We start from the raw sequence: 19,174 nt of genomic DNA on the forward strand, positions 1-19,174 counted from the left end.
ATGCTCCTCCTATTTTTCAGACCGTTTCATGCTCCTCATATTTTTGACATCTTTTGAAACTCTTCATATATTTCACAACATTTCAGGCTCTTCATGTTTTTCAACACCACTTCATGCTCCTCCTTTTTTCAGACCGCTTCATGCTCATCTCATTTATGACACCTTTTGAAGCACTTCAAATGTTTCACACTTTTTCAGGGTCTACATTTTTTTGAACACCGCATCATGGTCCTCCTATTTTTCAGACTGTTTGATGCTTTTCATATTTTTCACACCTTCTGAAGCTCTTCATATTTTTCACACCTTTTTAGGCTCTTCATGCTTTTCAATACCGCCACATGCTACTGCTATATTTCAGACCGTTTCATGCTCCTCATATTTTTGACACCTTTTGAAGCTCTTCCCATTTTTCACACCATTTGAAACTCTTCATATTTTTCACACGTTTTCAGGCTCTTCATGATTTTCAACACCGCTTCTTGCTCCTCCTGTTTTTCAGACCGTTTCATGTTCCTCATATATTTCACACCTTTTGAAGCTCTTCATATTTTTCACACCTTTTCAGGCTCTTCATGTTTTTGAACACCGTTTCATGCTGCTCCTAATTTTCAGACCGTTTCATGCTCCTCATATTTTTGACACCTTTTGAAGCTCTTCCCATTTTTCACACCTTTTGAAACTCTTCATATTTTTCACACGTTTTCAGGCTCTTCATGATTTTCAAGACCGCTTCTTGCTCCTCCTGTTTTTCAGACCGTTTCATGTTCCTCATATTTTTCACACCTTTTGAAGCTCTTCATATTTTTCACACCTTTTCAGGCTCTTCATGTTTTTGAACACCGCTTCATGCTCCTCCTATTTGTCAGACCGTTTCATGCTCCTCATATTTTTGACACCTTTTGTAGATCTTCATATTTTTCACACATTTTCAGGCTCTTCATGTTTTTCTACAACACTTCATGCTCCTCCTATTTTTCAGACCGTTTCATGCTCCGCATATTTTTGACACCTTTTGTAGATCTTTATATATTTCACACCTTTTCATGCTCTTCATGTTTTTCGACAGCACTTCATGCTCCTATTTTTCAGACCGCTTCATGCTCATCTCATTTTTCACACCTTTTGAAGCTGTTCATATTTTTCACACCTTTTGAAGCTCTTCATATTTTTCACAGCTTTTCAGGTTCTTCATGTTTTTCAACACCGCTTCATTCTCCTCCTATTTTTCAATCTGTTTCATGCTCCTCATATTTTTGACACCTTTTGAAGCTCTTCATATTGTTCACACCTTTTCAGGCTCTTCATGTTTTTCAACATCGTTTCATGCTCCTCCTATTTTTCAGACCGCTTCAGGTCCTCATGTATTTCACACCTTTTCAAGCTCTTCATATTTTTCACACCTTTTCAGGCTCTTCATGTTTTTCAACACCGTTTCATGCTCCTCCTATTTTTCAGACCGTTTCATGCTCCTCCTATTTTTGACACCTTTTGAACCTCCTCATTTTTTCACAACTTTTGAAGCTCTTCATATATTTCACACCTTTTCAGGCACTTCATGATTTTCACGACCACTTCATGCTCCTCCTATTTTTCAGACCGTTTCATGCTCATCTCATTTTTGACATCTTTGGAAGCTCTTCATATTTTTCACACGTTTTGAAGCTCTTCATATTTTTCACACGTTTTCAGGCTCTTAATGTTTTTCAACACCGCTTCATGCTCCTCCTATTTTTCAGGCCGTTTCATGCTCCTCATATTTTTGACACGTTTTGAGGCCTTTCATTTTTTTCACACCTTTTCAGGCTCTTCATGTTTTTGAACACCACTTCATGCTCCTCCTATTTTTCAGATCGTTTCATACTCCTCATATTTTTGACCCCTTTTGAAGATCTTCATGTTTTTCACACCTTTTCAGGCTCTTCATGTTTTTGAACACCGCTTCACGCTGTTCCTATTTTTCAGACCGTTTCATGCTCCTCATATTTTTGACACCTTTCGAAGCTCTTCATATTTTTCACACCTTTTCAGGCTCTTCATGTTTTTGAACACCGATTCATGCTTCTTGTATTTTTCAGACCGTTTCATGTTCCACATGTATTTCACATCTTTTCAAGCTCTTCATATTTTTCTCACCTTTTCAGGCTCTTCATGTTTTGGAACCCCGTATCATCCTCCTCCTATTTTTCATACCGTTTCAGGCTCCTCATATTTTTGACACCTTTTGAAGCTCCTCATATTTTTCACACCTTTTGAAGCTCTTCATATATTTCACAACTTTTCAGGCACTTCATGTTTTTCAACACCACTTCATGCTCCTCCTATTTTTCAGACCGTGTCATGCTCCTCATATTTTTGACATCTTTTGAAACTCTTCATATATTTCACACCTTTTCAGGCTCTTCATGTTTTTCAGCACAGTTTGATGCTCCTCCTATTTTTCAGACCGTTTCATCCTCCTCATATTTTTGACATCTTTTGAAACTCTTCATATATTTCACACCTTTTCAGACTCTTCATGTTTTTCAACACCACTTCATGCTCCACCTTTTTTCAGACCGCTTCATGCTCATCTCATTTTTGACACATTTTGAAGCTGTTCATATTTCTCATATTTTTTGAAGCTCTTCATATATTTTACACGTTTTCAGGTTCTTCATGTTTTTCAACACCGCTTCGTGCTGCTCCTAATTTTCAGATCATTTCATGCTCATCGATTTTTACACCTTTTGCAGGTCTTCATATTTTCACACCTTTTGAAGCTCTTCATATTTTTCACACCTTTTCAGGCTCTTCATGTTTTTCAACACCACTTCATGCTTCTCCTATTTTTCAGACCGTTTCATGCTCCTCATGTATTTCACACCTTTTGAAGCTCTTCATATTTTTCACACCTTTTCAGGCTCTTCATGTTTTTCCACACCACTTCATGCTTCTCCTATTTTTCGGCCTGTTTCTTGGTCCTCATGTATTTCACACCTTTTGAAGCTCTTCATATTTTTCACACCTTTTCAGGCTCTTCATGTTTTTCAACACCACATCATGCTCCTCCTATTTTTCAGACCGTTTCATTCTCCTCATATTTTTGACACCTTTTGAAGCTCTTCATATATTTCACACCTTTTCAGGCTCTTCTTTTTTTTCAACGCCTCTTCATGCTCGTCCTATTTGTCAGACCGTTTCATGCTCCTCATATTTTTGACACCTTTTGAAGCTCTTCATATTTTTCACACTTTTCTGGCTCTTCAGGTTTTTGAACACCGCTTCAAGCTCCTCCTATTTTTCAGACCTTCATGCTCCTCATATTTTTGACACCTTTAGAAGCCCTTCATATTTTTCACACCTTTTCAGGCTCTTCATGTTTTTCCACACCACTTCATGCTTCTCCTATTTTTCGGCCTGTTTCATGCTCCTCATGTATTTCACACCTTTTGAAGCTCTTCATATTTTTCACACGTTTTCAGGCTCTTCATGTTTTTAATCACCGTTTCATCCTCCTCCTATTTTTCAGACCGTTTCATGCTCCTCATATATTTGACACATTTTGAAGCTCTGAATATTTTTCACACATTTTCAGGCTCTTCATGTTTTTGAACACTGCTTCATGATCCTCCTATTTTTCAGACGGTTTAATGCTCTTCATATGTTTGACACCTTTTGAAGCTCTTCCTATTTTTCACACCTTTTCAGGCTCTTCATGTTTTCCACCACCACTTCATGCTTCTCCTAATTTTCAGACCGTTTCATGCTCCTCATGTATTTCACCCCTTTTGAAGCTGTTCATATTTTTCACAGCTTTTCAGCTCTTCATGTTTTTGAACACCATTTCATGCCACTTCTAATTTTCAGACCGTTTCATGCTCCTCATATTTTTCACACCTTTTGAAGCTCTTCATATTTTTCACAAGTTTTCTGGCTCCTCATGTCTTTCAACACCGCTTCATGCTCCTTCTATTTTTCAGAACGTTTCATGCTTCTCATATTTTTGACATCTTTAGAAACTCTTCATATCTTTCACAACTTTTCAGACTCTTCATGTTTTTCAACACAGCTTCATGCTCCTCCTATTTTTCAGACCGTTTCATGCTCATCTCATTTTTGACACCTTTTGAAGCTCTTCATATTTTTCACAAGTTCTCTGGCTCCTCATGTTTTGCAACACCGCTTCATGCTCCTCATATTTTTCAGACCGTTTCATGCTTCTCATATTTTTGACACCTTTTGAAGCTCTTCATATTTTTCAAACCTTTTCAAGCTCTTCATGTTTTTCAACACTGCTTCATGCTCCTGCTATTTTTCAGACCGTTTCATGCTCCTCATATTTTTGACACCTTTTGAAGCTTTTCATATTTTTCACACCTTTTCAGGCTCTTCATTTTTTTCAACACTACTTCTTGCTCCTCCAAATTTTCAGACCGTTTCATGCTCATGTAATTTTTGACACCTTTTGAAACTCTTCATATTTTTCACACCTTTTGAAGCTCTTCATATTTTCACACCTTTTCAGGCTCTTCTTGTTTTTGAACACCGCTTCATGCTCCTTCTATTTTAAAGAGAGTTTCATGCTCCTCATGTATTTTTCAACTTTTGTAGCTCTTCATAGTTTTCACACCTTTTCAGGCTCTTCATGTTTTTCAACACCACTTCATGCTCCTCCTATTTTTCAGATCTTTTCATGCTCCTGATATTTTTGACAATTTTAGAAGCTCTTCATATTTTTCAAAACCACTTCATGCTCCTCCTATTTTTCAGACCGTTTCGTGCTCCACATATTTTTGTCACCTTTTGAAGCTCTTCATATATTTCACACCTTTTCAGGCTTTTCATGTTTTTGAACACCACTTCATGCTCCTCCTATTTTTCATACCGTTTCATGTTTCTCATATATTTGACACAGTTTGAAGCTCTTCATATTTTTCACACCTGTTGAGGCTCTTCATGTTTTTCAACACCACTTCATGCTCTTCCTACTTTTCATACCGTTTCATGCTCCTCATATGTTTCACACCTTTTGAGGCTCTTCATGTTTTTTAACACCTTTTCATGGTCCTCCTATATTTCACACCATTTCATGCTCCTCATATTTTTGACACCTTTTGAAGCTCTTCATATATTTCACACCTTTTCAGGCTCTTCTTTTTTTTTCAACACCACTTCATGCTCCTCCTTTTGTTCAGACCGTTTCATGCTCATCTCATTTTTGACACCTTTTGAAGCTCTTCATATTCTTCACACCTTTTGAAGCTCTTCATATTTTTTCACACGTTTTCAGGCTCTTCATATTTTTGAACACCGCTTCAAGCTCCTCCTATTTTTCAGACCTTCATGCTCCTCATATTTTTGACACCTTTAGAAGCCCTTCATATTTTTCACACCTTTTCAGGCTCTTCATGTATTTCCACACCACTTCATGCTTCTCCTATTTTTCGGCCTGTTTCATGCTCCTCATGTATTTCACACCTTTTGAATCTCTTCATATTTTTTCACACCTTTTCAGGCTCTTCATGTTTTTAATCACCGTTTCATCCTCCTCCTATTTTTCAGACCGTTTCATGCTCCTCATATATTTGACACATTTTGAAGCTCTGAATATTTTTCACACATTTTCAGGCTCTTCATGTTTTTGAACACTGCTTCATGATCCTCCTATTTTTCAGACGGTTTCATGCTCTTCATATGTTTGACACCTTTTGAAGCTCTTCATATTTTTCACAACTTTTCAGGCTCTTCATGTTTGTCAACACCACTTCATGCTTCTCCTAATTTTCAGACCGTTTCATGCTCCTCATGTATTTCACCCCTTTTGAAGCTCTTCATATTTTTCACACCTTTTCAGCTCTTCATGTTTTTGAACACCATTTCATGCCACTTCTATTTTTCAGACCGTTTCATGCTCCTCATATTTTCCACACCTTTTGAAGCTCTTCATATTTTTCACACCTTTTCAGGCTCTTCATATTTTTGAACACCACTTCTCGCTCCTCCTATTTTTTAGACCGTTTCATGCTCATCTCATTTTTGACACCTTTTGTAGCTCTTCATATTTTTCACACGTTTTTAGGCTCTTCATGTTTTTCAACACCGTTTCTTGATCCTCCTATTTTTCAGACCGTTTCATTCTCATCTCATTTTTAACACCTTTTGAATCTTTTCATAATTTTCACAACTTTTCAGGCTCTTCATGTTTTTGAACACCGCTTCATGCTCCTCCTATTTTTCAGAGAGTTTCATGCTCCTCATGTATTTCACACATTTTGAAGGTCTTCATATTTTTCACAACTTTCAGGCTCTTCATGTTTTTCCACACCACTTCATGCTTCTCCTATTTTTCAGCCCGTTTCATGCTCCTCATGTATTTCACACCTTTTGAAGCTCTTCATATTTTTCACAACTTTTCAGGCTCTTCATGTTTTTCAACACCGCTTCATGCTCCGCCTATTTTTCAGACCGTTTCATGATTCTCATATTTTTGACACCTTTTGAAGCTCTTCATATTTTTCACAACATTTCAGGCTCTTCATATTTTTGAACACCGCTTCATGCTCCTCCTATTTTTCAGACCGTTTCATGCTCCTCATATTTTTGACACCTTTTGAAGCTCTTCATATTTTTCACACCTTTTCAGGTTCTTCATGTTTTTGAACACCGCTTCATGCTCCTCTTATTTTTCAGACCGTTTCATGCTCATCTCATTTTTGACACCTTTTGAAGCTCTTCATATTTTTCACACCTTTTCAGGCTCATCATGTTTTTCAACACCGTTTTATGATCCTCCTATTTTTAAGACCTTTTCATGCTCATCTCATTTTTGACAACTTTTGAAGCTTTTCATGTTTTTAACAAATTTTCAGGCTCTTCATGTTTTTGAACCCCGCTTCATGCTCCTCTTATTTTTCAGAGAGTTTCATGCTCCTCATGTATTTCACACCTTTTCAGGCTCTTCATGTTTTTCCACACCACTTCATGCTCCTCATATGTTTCACACCTTTTGAAGCTCCTCATATTTTTCACATTTTTGAAGCTCTTCATATTTTTCACACCTTTTCAGGTTCTTCATATTTTTGAACACTGGTTAGTGCTCCTCCTATTTTTCAGAACGTTTCTTGATCCTCATATTTTTGACACTTTTTGAAGCTCTTCATATTTTTCACACCTTTTCAGGCTCTTCATGTTTTTCAACACCGCTTCATGCTCCTCCTATTTTTCAGACGCTTTCATTCTCCTCATATTTTGACACTGTTAGAAGCTCTTCATATATTTCACACCTTTTCAGGCTCTTCATGTTTTTCAACACCGTTACATGATCCTCCTATTTTTCAGACCGTTTCATGCTCATCTCATTTTTGACCCCTTTTGAAGCTTTTCATATTTTTCACAACTTTTTAGGCTCTTCATGTTTTTCAATACCGCTTCATGCTCCTCCTATTTTCCGACCGTTTCATGCTCATCTCATTTTTGACACCTTTTGAAGCTCTTCATATTTCTCACAACTTTTTAGGCTCTTCATATTTTTGAACACCGCTTCATGCTCCACCTATTTTTCAGAGAGTTTCATGCTCCTCATGTATTTCACATCTTTTGAAGCTCTTCATATTTCTCACAACTTTTTAGGCTCTTCATGTTTTTCCACACCACTTCATGCTTCTCCTATTTTTCGGCCTGTTTCATGCTCCTCATGTATTTCACACCTTTTGAAGCTCTTCATATTTTTCACACCTTTTCAGGCTCTTCATGTTTTTCAACACCACTTCATGCTTCTCCTATTTTTCAGACCGTTTCATGCTCCTCATGTTTTCACACCTTTTGATGCTCTTCATATTTTTCACACCTTTTCAGGCTCTTCATGTTTTTCCACACCACTTCATGCTTCTCCTATTTTTCGGCCTGTTTCATGCTCCTCATGTATTTCACACCTTTTGAAGCTCTTCATATTTTTCACACCTTTTCAGGCTCTTCATGTTTTTAATCACCGTTTCATGCTCCTCCTATTTTTCAGACCGTTTCATGCTCCTCATATATTGACACATTTTGAAGCTCTGAATAATTTTCACACCTTTCAGGCTTTTCATTTTTTTCAACACCACTTCATGCTCCTCCTATTTTTCACACCGTTTGATGCTCATCTCATTTTGACACCTTTTGAAGCTCTTCAAATTTTTCACATCTTTTGAAGCTCTTCATATTTGTCACAACTTTTCAGGCTCTTTATGATTTTCAACACCGCTTCATGCTCCTCCTATTTTTCAGACCGTTTCATGCTCATTTCATTTTGATACCTTTTGAAGCTCTTCAAATTTTTCACACCTTTTGAAGCTCTTCATATTTTTCACACCTTTTGAAGCTCTTCATATTTTTACACGTTTTCAGCTCTTCATGTTTTTCAACACCGCTTCGTGCTATTTCTATTTTTCAGAAAGTTTTATGCTCCTCATGTATTTCACACTTTTGAAGCTCTTCATATTTTTCAAACCTTTTCAGGCTCTTCATGTTTTTCCACACCCCTTCATGCTTCTCCTATTTTTCAGCCCGTTTCATGCTCCTCATGTATTTCACACATTTTGAATCTCTTCATATTTTTCACACCTTTTCAGGCTCTTCATGTTTTTGATCACCGTTTCATGCTCCTCCTATTTTTCAGACCGTTTCATGCTCATCTCATTTTTGACACCTTTTGAAGCTCTTCATATATTTCACATCTTTTGAAGCTCTTAATATTTTGCACACCTTTCCAGGCTCTTCATATTTTTCAACACCGCTTCATGCTCCACCTATTTTTCAGACCGTTTCATGCTCCTCATATTTTTGACACCTTTTGAAGCTTTTCATATTTTTCACACCTTTTCAGGCTCTTCATTTTTTTCAACACTACTTCTTGCTCCTCCAATTTTTCAGACCGTTTCATGCTCATCTAATCTTTGACACCTGTTGAAGCTCTTCATATTTTTCACACCTTCTGAAGCTCGTCATATTTTTCACACCTTTTCAGGCTCTTCATGTTTTTGAACACCGCTTCTTGCTCCTCCTATTTTTCAGACCATTTCATGCAACTCATATTTTTGAAACCTTTTGAAGCTCTTCATATTTTTCACACCTTTTCAGGCTCTTCATGTTTTTCAACACCACTTCATGCTCCTCCTATTTTTCAGACCATTTCATGCAACTCATATTTTTGAAACCTTTTGAAGCTCTTCATATTTTTCACACCTTTTCAGGCTCTTCATGTTTTTGATCACCGTTTCATGCTCCTCCTATTTTTCAGACCGTTTCATGCTCATCTCATTTTTGACACCTTTGGAAGCTCTTCATATATTTCACACCTTTTGAAGCTCTTCATATTTTGCACACCTTTCCAGGCTCTTCATATTTTTCAACACCGCTTCAAGCTCCACCTATTTTTCAGACCGTTTCATGCTCCTCATGTTTTTCACACCTTTTAAAGTTCGTCATATTTTTCACACCTTTTCAGGCTGTTCATGTTTTTGATCACCGTTTCTTGCTCCTCCTATGTTTCAGACCGTTTCATGCTCTTCATATTTTTGACACCTTTTGAAGCTCTTCATATTTTTCACACCTTTTCAGGCTCTTCATGTTTTTGAACACCCCTTCATGCTCATCCTAGTTTTCAGACCGTTTCATGCTCATCTCATTTTTGACACCTTTTGAAGCTCTTCATATTTTTCACAAGTTCTCTGGCTCCTCATGTTTTTCAACACCGCTTCATGCTCCTCCTATTTTTCAGACCGTTTCATGCTTCTCATGTTTTTGACACCTTTTGAAGCTGTTCATATTTTTTACACCTTTTCAAGCTCTTCATGTTTTTCAACACCGCTTCATGCTCCTGCTATTTTTCAGACCGTTTCACGCTCCTCATATTTTTGACACCTTTTCAAGCTTTTCATATTTTTCACACCTTTTCAGGCTCTTCATTTTTTTCAATCTACTTCTTGGTCCTCCAAATTTTCAGACTGTTTCATACTCATCTAATTTTTGACACCTTTTGAAGCTCTTCATATTTTTCACACCTTTTGAAGCTCTTCATATTTTCACACCTTTTCAGGCTCTTCTTGTTTTTGAACACTGCTTCATGCTCCTTCTATTTTTCAGAGAGTTTCATGCTCCTCATGTATTTCTCAACTTGTGAAGCTCTTCATATTTTTCACACATTTTCAGGCTCTTCATGTTTTTCAACACCGCTTCATGCTCCTCCTATTTTTCAGACCGTTTCATGCTACTCATGTATTTCACTCCCTTTGAAGCTCTTCATATTTTTCACACATTTTTAGGCTCTTCATGTATTTCCACAATGTTTCAGCCTCTCTTAATTTTCAGACCGTTTCATGCTCCTCATATTTTTCACACCTTTTGAAGCTGTTCATATTTTTCACACCTTTTCAGGCTCTTCATGTTTTTCAACACTGCTTCATGCTCCTCCTACTTTTCAGACCATTTCATGCTCCTACTGTATTTCACACCTTTTGAATCTCTTCAAATTTTTCACACCTTTTGAAGCTCTTCATATTTTTCACACCTTTTCAGGCTCTTCATGTTTTTGAACACCGTTTCATGCTCCTCCTATATTTCAGACCGTTTCATGCTTCTCATATTTTTGACACCTTTTGAAGCTCTTCATATTTTCACACCTTTGCAGGCTCTTCATGTTCTTCAACACCGCTTCATGCTCCTCCTTTTGTTCAGACCGTTTCATGCTCCTCATATTTTTTGACACCTTTTGAAGCTCTTCATATTTTTCACACCTTTTCAGGCTCTTCATGTTTTGAACACCGTTTCATCTCCTCCTGTTTTTGACACATTTGGAAGCTCTTCATATTTTTCACATTTTTTAAGGCTCTTCATGTTTTTCAACACCGTTTCATGCTCCTCATATTTTTCAGACCGTTTCAGTCTCCTCATATTTTTGACACGTTTTGAAGCTCTTCATATTTTTCACATTTTTTAAGGCTCTTCATGTTTTTCAACACCGTTTCATGCTCCTCATATTTTTCAGACCGTTTCAATCTCCTCATATTTTTGACACATTTTGAAGTTCTTCATATTTTTCACGCCTTTTCAGCCTCTTCATGTTTTTCAACACTGCGTCATGCTCTTCCTATTTTTCAGATCGTTTCATGCTCCTCAATGTTTGACAGGTTTTGAAGCTCTTTATATTTTTCACACCTTTTGAGGCTCTTCATGTTTTGAACAACGTTTCATGCTCCTCCTAATTTTCAGAAAATTTCATGCTCCGCATATATTTGAGACCTTTTAAAGCTCTTCATATTTTTCACAGCTTTTCAGCTCTTCATGTTTGTCAACACCACTTCATGCGCCTCCTATTTTTCAGACCGTTTCATTCTCCTCATATATTTGACACCTTTTGAAGCTCTTCATATATTTCACACATTTTCAGGCTCTTCATCTTTTTGCACACCGCTTCATGCTCCTCCTATTTTTCACACCGTTTCATGCTCCTCTCAATATTGACACATTTCGAAGCTATTCATATTTTTCACACCTTTGGAAGCTCTTCATATTTTTCACACATTTTCAGGCTTTTCATGTTTTCAACACCGCTTCATACTCCTCCTTTTTTCCAGACCATTTCATGCTCCTCATATTTTTGACACCTTTTAATGCTCTTTATATTTTTCACACTTGTCATGCTCTTCATGTTTTCAACACTGTTTCATGCTTCTCCTATTTTTCAAACTGTTTCATGCTCCTCATATTTTTCACAGCTTTTGAAGCTGTTCATATATTTCACATCTTTTCAGGCTCTTCATGTTTTGGAACACCGTTTCAAGCCCCTCCTATTTTTCAGACCGTTTCATTCTCCTCATATTTTTGACACCTTTTGAACCTCCTCATTTTTTCACAACTTTTGAAGATCCTCATGTTTTTCCACACCATTCCATGCTGCCTCTATTTTTCAGACCGTTTCATGCTACTCCTATTTTTCAAACCGTTTCATTCTCCTCATATTTTTGACACCTTTTGAAGCTCTTTATGTCTTTCAACACCGTTTCATGCTGCTCCTATTTTTCAGACCGTTTCATGATCCTCTTATTTTTCAGACCGTTTCATGCTCCTCATATTTTTGACACCTTTGAAGCTCTTCATGTCTTTCAACACTGTTTCATGCTGCCCCTATTTTTCAGACCGTTTCATGTTCCTCCTATTTTTCAGACCATTTCATGTTCCTCATATTTTTCACACCTTTTGAATCTCTTCATATTTTTCAAAACTTTTCAGGTTCTTCATGTTTTTGACGACTGCTTCATGCTCCTCCTATTTTTCAGACCGTTTCATGCTCCTTATATATTTGACACCTTGTAAGCTCTTCCTATTTTTCACACCTTTTCAGGCTCTTCATGTTTTTCAACACCGTTTCATGCTCCTCCTTTTTTTAAGACCATTTCATGCTCCTCCTATTTTTCAGACCGTTTCATGTTCCTCATATTTTTCACACCTTTTGAAGCTCTTCATATTTTTCAAAACTTTTCAGGTTCTTCATGTTTTGGATGACTGCTTCATGCTCCTCCTATTTTTCAGACCGTTCATGCTCCTCATATATTTGACACCTTGTGAAGCTCTTCCTATTTTTCACACCTTTTCAGGCTCTTCATGTTTTTCAACACCGTTTCATGCTCCCCCTATTTTTCAGACCGCTTCAGGCTCCTCATGTATTTCACAATTTTCAGCTCTTCATATTTTTCACACCTTTTCAGGCTCTTCATGTTTTTGAACACCGTTTCAAGCTGCTCCTATTTTTCAGACCATTTCATGCTCCTCATATTTTTGACACCTTTTGAACCTCCTCATTTTTTCACAACTTTTGAAGCTCTTCATATATTTCACACCTTTTCAGGCTCTTCATGATTTTCACGACCACTTCATGCTCCTCCTATTTTTCAGACCGTTTCATGCTCATGTCATTTTTGACACCTTTTGAAGCTCTTCTTCATTTTCACACCTTTTCAGGCTCTTCATGTTTTTCAACACCACTTCATGTTCCTACTATTTTTCAGACCTTTTCATGCTCCTCATATTTTTCACACCTATTGAAGCTCTTCATATTTTTCACACCTTTTCAGGCTATTCATGTTTTTCAACACCACTTCATGCTCCTCCTATAATTCTGACCCTTTCATGCTCCACATATTTTTCACACCTTTTGTAGCTCTTCATATTTTTCACAGCTTTTCAGGGTCTTCATGTTTTTCAACACCGCTTCATGCTCCTCCTATTTGTCAGACCGTTTCATGCTCCTCATATTTTTGACACCTTTTGTAGATCTTCATATTTTTCACACATTTTCAGGCTCTTCATGTTTTTCTACAACACTTCATGCTCCTCCTATTTTTCAGACCGTTTCATGCTCCGCATATTTTTGACACCTTTTCTAGATCTTCATATATTTCACACCTTTTCATGCTCTTCATGTTTTTCGACAACACTTCATGCTCCTCCTATTTTTCAGACCGCTTCATGCTCATCTCATTTTTCACACCTTTTGAAGCTGTTCATATTTTTCACACCTTTTGAAGCTCTTCATATTTTTCACACGTTTTCAGGTTCTTCATGTTTTTCAACACCGCTTCATGCTCCTCCTATTTTTCAGACTGTTTCATGCTCCTCATATTTTTGACACCTTTTGAACCTCTTCATATTGTTCACACATTTTCAGGCTCTTCCTGTTTTTCAACATCGTTTCATGCTCCTCCTATTTTTCAGACCGCTTCAGGCTCCTCATGTATTTCACACATTTTCAAGCTCTTCATATTTTTCACACCTTTTCAGGCTCTTCATGTTTTTGAACACCGTTTCATGCTCCTCCTATTTTTCAGACCGTTTCATGCTCCTCATATTTTTGACACCTTTTGAAGCTCTTCATATTTTCACACCTTTGCAGGCTCTTCATGTTCTTCAACACCGCTTCATGTTCCTCCTTTTGTTCAGCCCGTTTCATGCTCCTCATATTTTTTGACACCTTTTGAAGCTCTTCATATTTTTCACACCTTTTCAGGCTCTTCATGTTTTTGAACACCGTTTCATCTCCTCCTGTTTTTGACACATTTGGAAGCTCTTCATATTTTTCACATTTTTTAAGGCTCTTCATGTTTTTCAACACCGTTTCATGCTCCTCATATTTTTCAGACCGTTTCAATCTCCTCATATTTTTGACACGTTTTGAAGCTCTTCATATTTTTCACATTTTTTAAGTCTCTTCATGTTTTTCAACACCGTTTCATGCTCCTCATATTTTTCAGACCGTTTCAGTCTCCTCATAGTTTTGACACATTTTGAAGTTCTTCATATTTTTCAGGCTTTTTCAACCTCTTCATGTTTTTCAACACTGCGTCATGCTCTTCCTATTTTTCAGATCGTTTCATGCTCCTCAATGTTTGACAGGTTTTGAAGCTCTTTATATTTTTCACACCTTTTGAGGCTCTTCATGTTTTGAACAACGTTTCATGCTCCTCCTAATTTTCAGAAAATTTCATGCTCCGCATATATTTGAGACCTTTTAAAGCTCTTCATATTTTTCACAGCTTTTCAGCTCTTCATGTTTGTCAACACCACTTCATGCTCCTCCTATTTCTCAGACCGTTTCATTCTCCTCATATATTTGACACTTTTTGAAGCTCTTCATATATTTCACACATTTTCAGGCTCTTCATCTTTTTGCACACCGCTTCATGCTCCTCCTATTTTTCACACCGTTTCATGCTCCTCTCAATATTGACACATTTCGAAGCTATTCATATTTTTCACACCTTTGGAAGCTCTTCATATTTTTCACACATTTTCAGGCTTTTCATGTTTTCAACACCGCTTCATACTCCTCCTTTTTTCCAGACCATTTCATGCTCCTCATATTTTTGACACCTTTTAATGCTCTTTATATTTTTCACACTTGTCATGCTCTTCATGTTTTCAACACTGTTTCATGCTTCTCCTATTTTTCAAACTGTTTCATGCTCCTCATATTTTTCACAGCTTTTGAAGCTGTTCATATATTTCACATCTTTTCAGGCTCTTCATGTTTTGGAACACCGTTTCAAGCCCCTCCTATTTTTCAGACCGTTTCATTCTCCTCATATTTTTGACACCTTTTGAACCTCCTCATTTTTTCACAACTTTTGAAGATCCTCATGTTTTTCCACACCATTCCATGCTGCCTCTATTTTTCAGACCGTTTCATGCTACTCCTATTTTTCAAACCGTTTCATTCTCCTCATATTTTTGACACCTTTTGAAGCTCTTTATGTCTTTCAACACCGTTTCATGCTGCTCCTATTTTTCAGACCGTTTCATGATCCTCTTATTTTTCAGACCGTTTCATGCTCCTCATATTTTTGACACCTTTGAAGCTCTTCATGTCTTTCAACACTGTTTCATGCTGCCCCTATTTTTCAGACCGTTTCATGTTCCTCCTATTTTTCAGACCATTTCATGTTCCTCATATTTTTCACACCTTTTGAATCTCTTCATATTTTTCAAAACTTTTCAGGTTCTTCATGTTTTTGACGACTGCTTCATGCTCCTCCTATTTTTCAGACCGTTTCATGCTCCTTATATATTTGACACCTTGTGAAGCTCTTCCTATTTTTCACACCTTTTCAGGCTCTTCATGTTTTTCAACACCGTTTCATGCTCCTCCTTTTTTTAAGACCGTTTCATGCTCCTCCTATTTTTCAGACCGTTTCATGTTCCTCATATTTTTCACACCTTTTGAAGCTCTTCATATTTTTCAAAACTTTTCAGGTTCTTCATGTTTTGGATGACTGCTTCATGCTCCTCCTATTTTTCAGACCGTTTCATGCTCCTCATATATTTGACACCTTGTGAAGCTCTTCCTATTTTTCACACCTTTTCAGGCTCTTCATGTTTTTCAACACCGTTTCATGCTCCCCCTATTTTTCAGACCGCTTCAGGCTCCTCATGTATTTCACAATTTTCAGCTCTTCATATTTTTCACACCTTTTCAGGCTCTTCATGTTTTTGAACACCGTTTCAAGCTGCTCCTATTTTTCAGACCGTTTCATGCTCCTCATATTTTTGACACCTTTTGAACCTCCTCATTTTTTCACAACTTTTGAAGCTCTTCATATATTTCACACCTTTTCAGGCTCTTCATGATTTTCACGACCACTTCATGCTCCTCCTATTTTTCAGACCGTTTCATGCTCATGTCATTTTTGACACCTTTTGAAGCTCTTCTTCATTTTCACACCTTTTCAGGCTCTTCATGTTTTTCAACACCACTTCATGTTCCTACTATTTTTCAGACCTTTTCATGCTCCTCATATTTTTCACACCTATTGAAGCTCTTCATATTTTTCACACCTTTTCAGGCTATTCATGTTTTTCAACACCACTTCATGCTCCTCCTATAATTCTGACCCTTTCATGCTCCACATATTTTTCACACCTTTTGTAGCTCTTCATATTTTTCACAGCTTTTCAGGGTCTTCATGTTTTTCAACACCGCTTCATGCTCCTCCTATTTGTCAGACCGTTTCATGCTCCTCATATTTTTGACACCTTTTGTAGATCTTCATATTTTTCACACATTTTCAGGCTCTTCATGTTTTTCTACAACACTTCATGCTCCTCCTATTTTTCAGACCGTTTCATGCTCCGCATATTTTTGACACCTTTTCTAGATCTTCATATATTTCACACCTTTTCATGCTCTTCATGTTTTTCGACAACACTTCATGCTCCTCCTATTTTTCAGACCGCTTCATGCTCATCTCATTTTTCACACCTTTTGAAGCTGTTCATATTTTTCACACCTTTTGAAGCTCTTCATATTTTTCACACGTTTTCAGGTTCTTCATGTTTTTCAACACCGCTTCATGCTCCTCCTATTTTTCAGACTGTTTCATGCTCCTCATATTTTTGACACCTTTTGAACCTCTTCATATTGTTCACACATTTTCAGGCTCTTCCTGTTTTTCAACATCGTTTCATGCTCCTCCTATTTTTCAGACCGCTTCAGGCTCCTCATGTATTTCACACATTTTCAAGCTCTTCATATTTTTCACACCTTTTCAGGCTCTTCATGTTTTTGAACACCGTTTCATGCTCCTCCTATTTTTCAGACCGTTTCATGCTCCTCATATTTTTGACACCTTTTGAAGCTCTTCATATTTTCACACCTTTGCAGGCTCTTCATGTTCTTCAACACCACTTCATGTTCCTCCTTTTGTTCAGCCCGTTTCATGCTCCTCATATTTTTTGACACCTTTTGAATCTCTTCATATTTTTCACACCTTTTCAGGCTCTTCATGTTTTTGAACACCGTTTCATCTCCTCCTGTTTTTGACACATTTGGAAGCTCTTCATATTTTTCACATTTTTTAAGGCTCTTCATGTTTTTCAACACCGTTTCATGCTCCTCATATTTTTCAGACCGTTTCAATCTCCTCATATTTTTGACACGTTTTGAAGCTCTTCATATTTTTCACATTTTTTAAGTCTCTTCATGTTTTTCAACACCGTTTCATGCTCCTCATATTTTTCAGACCGTTTCAGTCTCCTCATAGTTTTGACACATTTTGAAGTTCTTCATATTTTTCAGGCTTTTTCAACCTCTTCATGTTTTTCAACACTGCGTCATGCTCTTCCTATTTTTCAGATCGTTTCATGCTCCTCAATGTTTGACAGGTTTTGAAGCTCTTTATATTTTTCACACCTTTTGAGGCTCTTCATGTTTTGAACAACGTTTCATGCTCCTCCTAATTTTCAGAAAATTTCATGCTCCGCATATATTTGAGACCTTTTAAAGCTCTTCATATTTTTCACAGCTTTTCAGCTCTTCATGTTTGTCAACACCACTTCATGCTCCTCCTATTTCTCAGACCGTTTCATTCTCCTCATATATTTGACACTTTTTGAAGCTCTTCATATATTTCACACATTTTCAGGCTCTTCATCTTTTTGCACACCGCTTCATGCTCCTCCTATTTTTCAGACCGTTTCATGCTCGTCTCATTTTTGACACCTTTTGAAGCTGTTCATATTTTTCACAACTTTTGAAGCTCTTCATATATTTCACATTTTTGAAACTCTTCATATTTTTCACAACTTTTGAAGCTCTTCATGTTTTTCAACACCGCTTCATGCTCCTCCTATTTTTCTGACCGTTTCATGCTCCTCATATTTTTCACACCTTTTGAAGCTCTTCATATTTTTCACACCTTTTCAGGCTCTTCATGTTTTTGAACACCGTTTCATGCTCCTCCTATTTTTCAGACCGTTTCATGCTCCTCATATTTGTGACATCTTTTGAAGCTTTTCATATTTTTCACACCTTTTAGGCTCTTCATGTTTTTCAGCACCACTTCTTGCTCCTCCCCTTTTTCAGACCGTTTCATGCTCCTCATATTTTTGACACCTTTTGAAGCTCTTCATATTTTTTACACCTTTTCAGGCTCTACATGTTTTTCAACACGGCTTCATTCTCTTCTTATTTTTCAGACCGTTTCACGCTCCTCATATTTTTCACACCTTTTGAAGCTCTTCATATTTTTCACACCTTTTCAGGCTCTTCATGTTTTTCAACACCGCTTCATGCTCCTCCTATTTTTCAGACCGTTTCATGCTACTCATGTATTTCACTCCTTTTGAAGCTCTTCATATTTTTCACACATTTTTAGGCTCTTCATGTATTTCCACAATGTTTCAGCCTCTCTTAATTTTCAGACCGTTTCATGCTCCTCATATTTTTCACACCTTTTGAAGCTGTTCATATTTTTCACACCTTTTCAGGCTCTTCATGTTTTTCAACACTGCTTCATGCTCCTCCTACTTTTCAGACCATTTCATGCTCCTACTGTATTTCACACCTTTTGAATCTCTTCAAATTTTTCACACCTTTTGAAGCTCTTCATATTTTTCACACCTTTTCAGGCTCTTCATGTTTTTGAACACCGTTTCATGCTCCTCCTATATTTCAGACCGTTTCATGCTTCTCATATTTTTGACACCTTTTGAAGCTCTTCATATTTTCACACCTTTGCAGGCTCTTCATGTTCTTCAACACCGCTTCATGCTCCTCCTTTTGTTCAGACCGTTTCATGCTCCTCATATTTTTTGACACCTTTTGAAGCTCTTCATATTTTTCACACCTTTTCAGGCTCTTCAGGTTTTGAACACCGTTTCATCTCCT

The sequence above is a fragment of the Dama dama genome, chromosome 12 (assembly GCF_033118175.1).
Source record: "Dama dama isolate Ldn47 chromosome 12, ASM3311817v1, whole genome shotgun sequence".
NCBI classification, from domain to species: domain Eukaryota; kingdom Metazoa; phylum Chordata; class Mammalia; order Artiodactyla; family Cervidae; genus Dama; species Dama dama.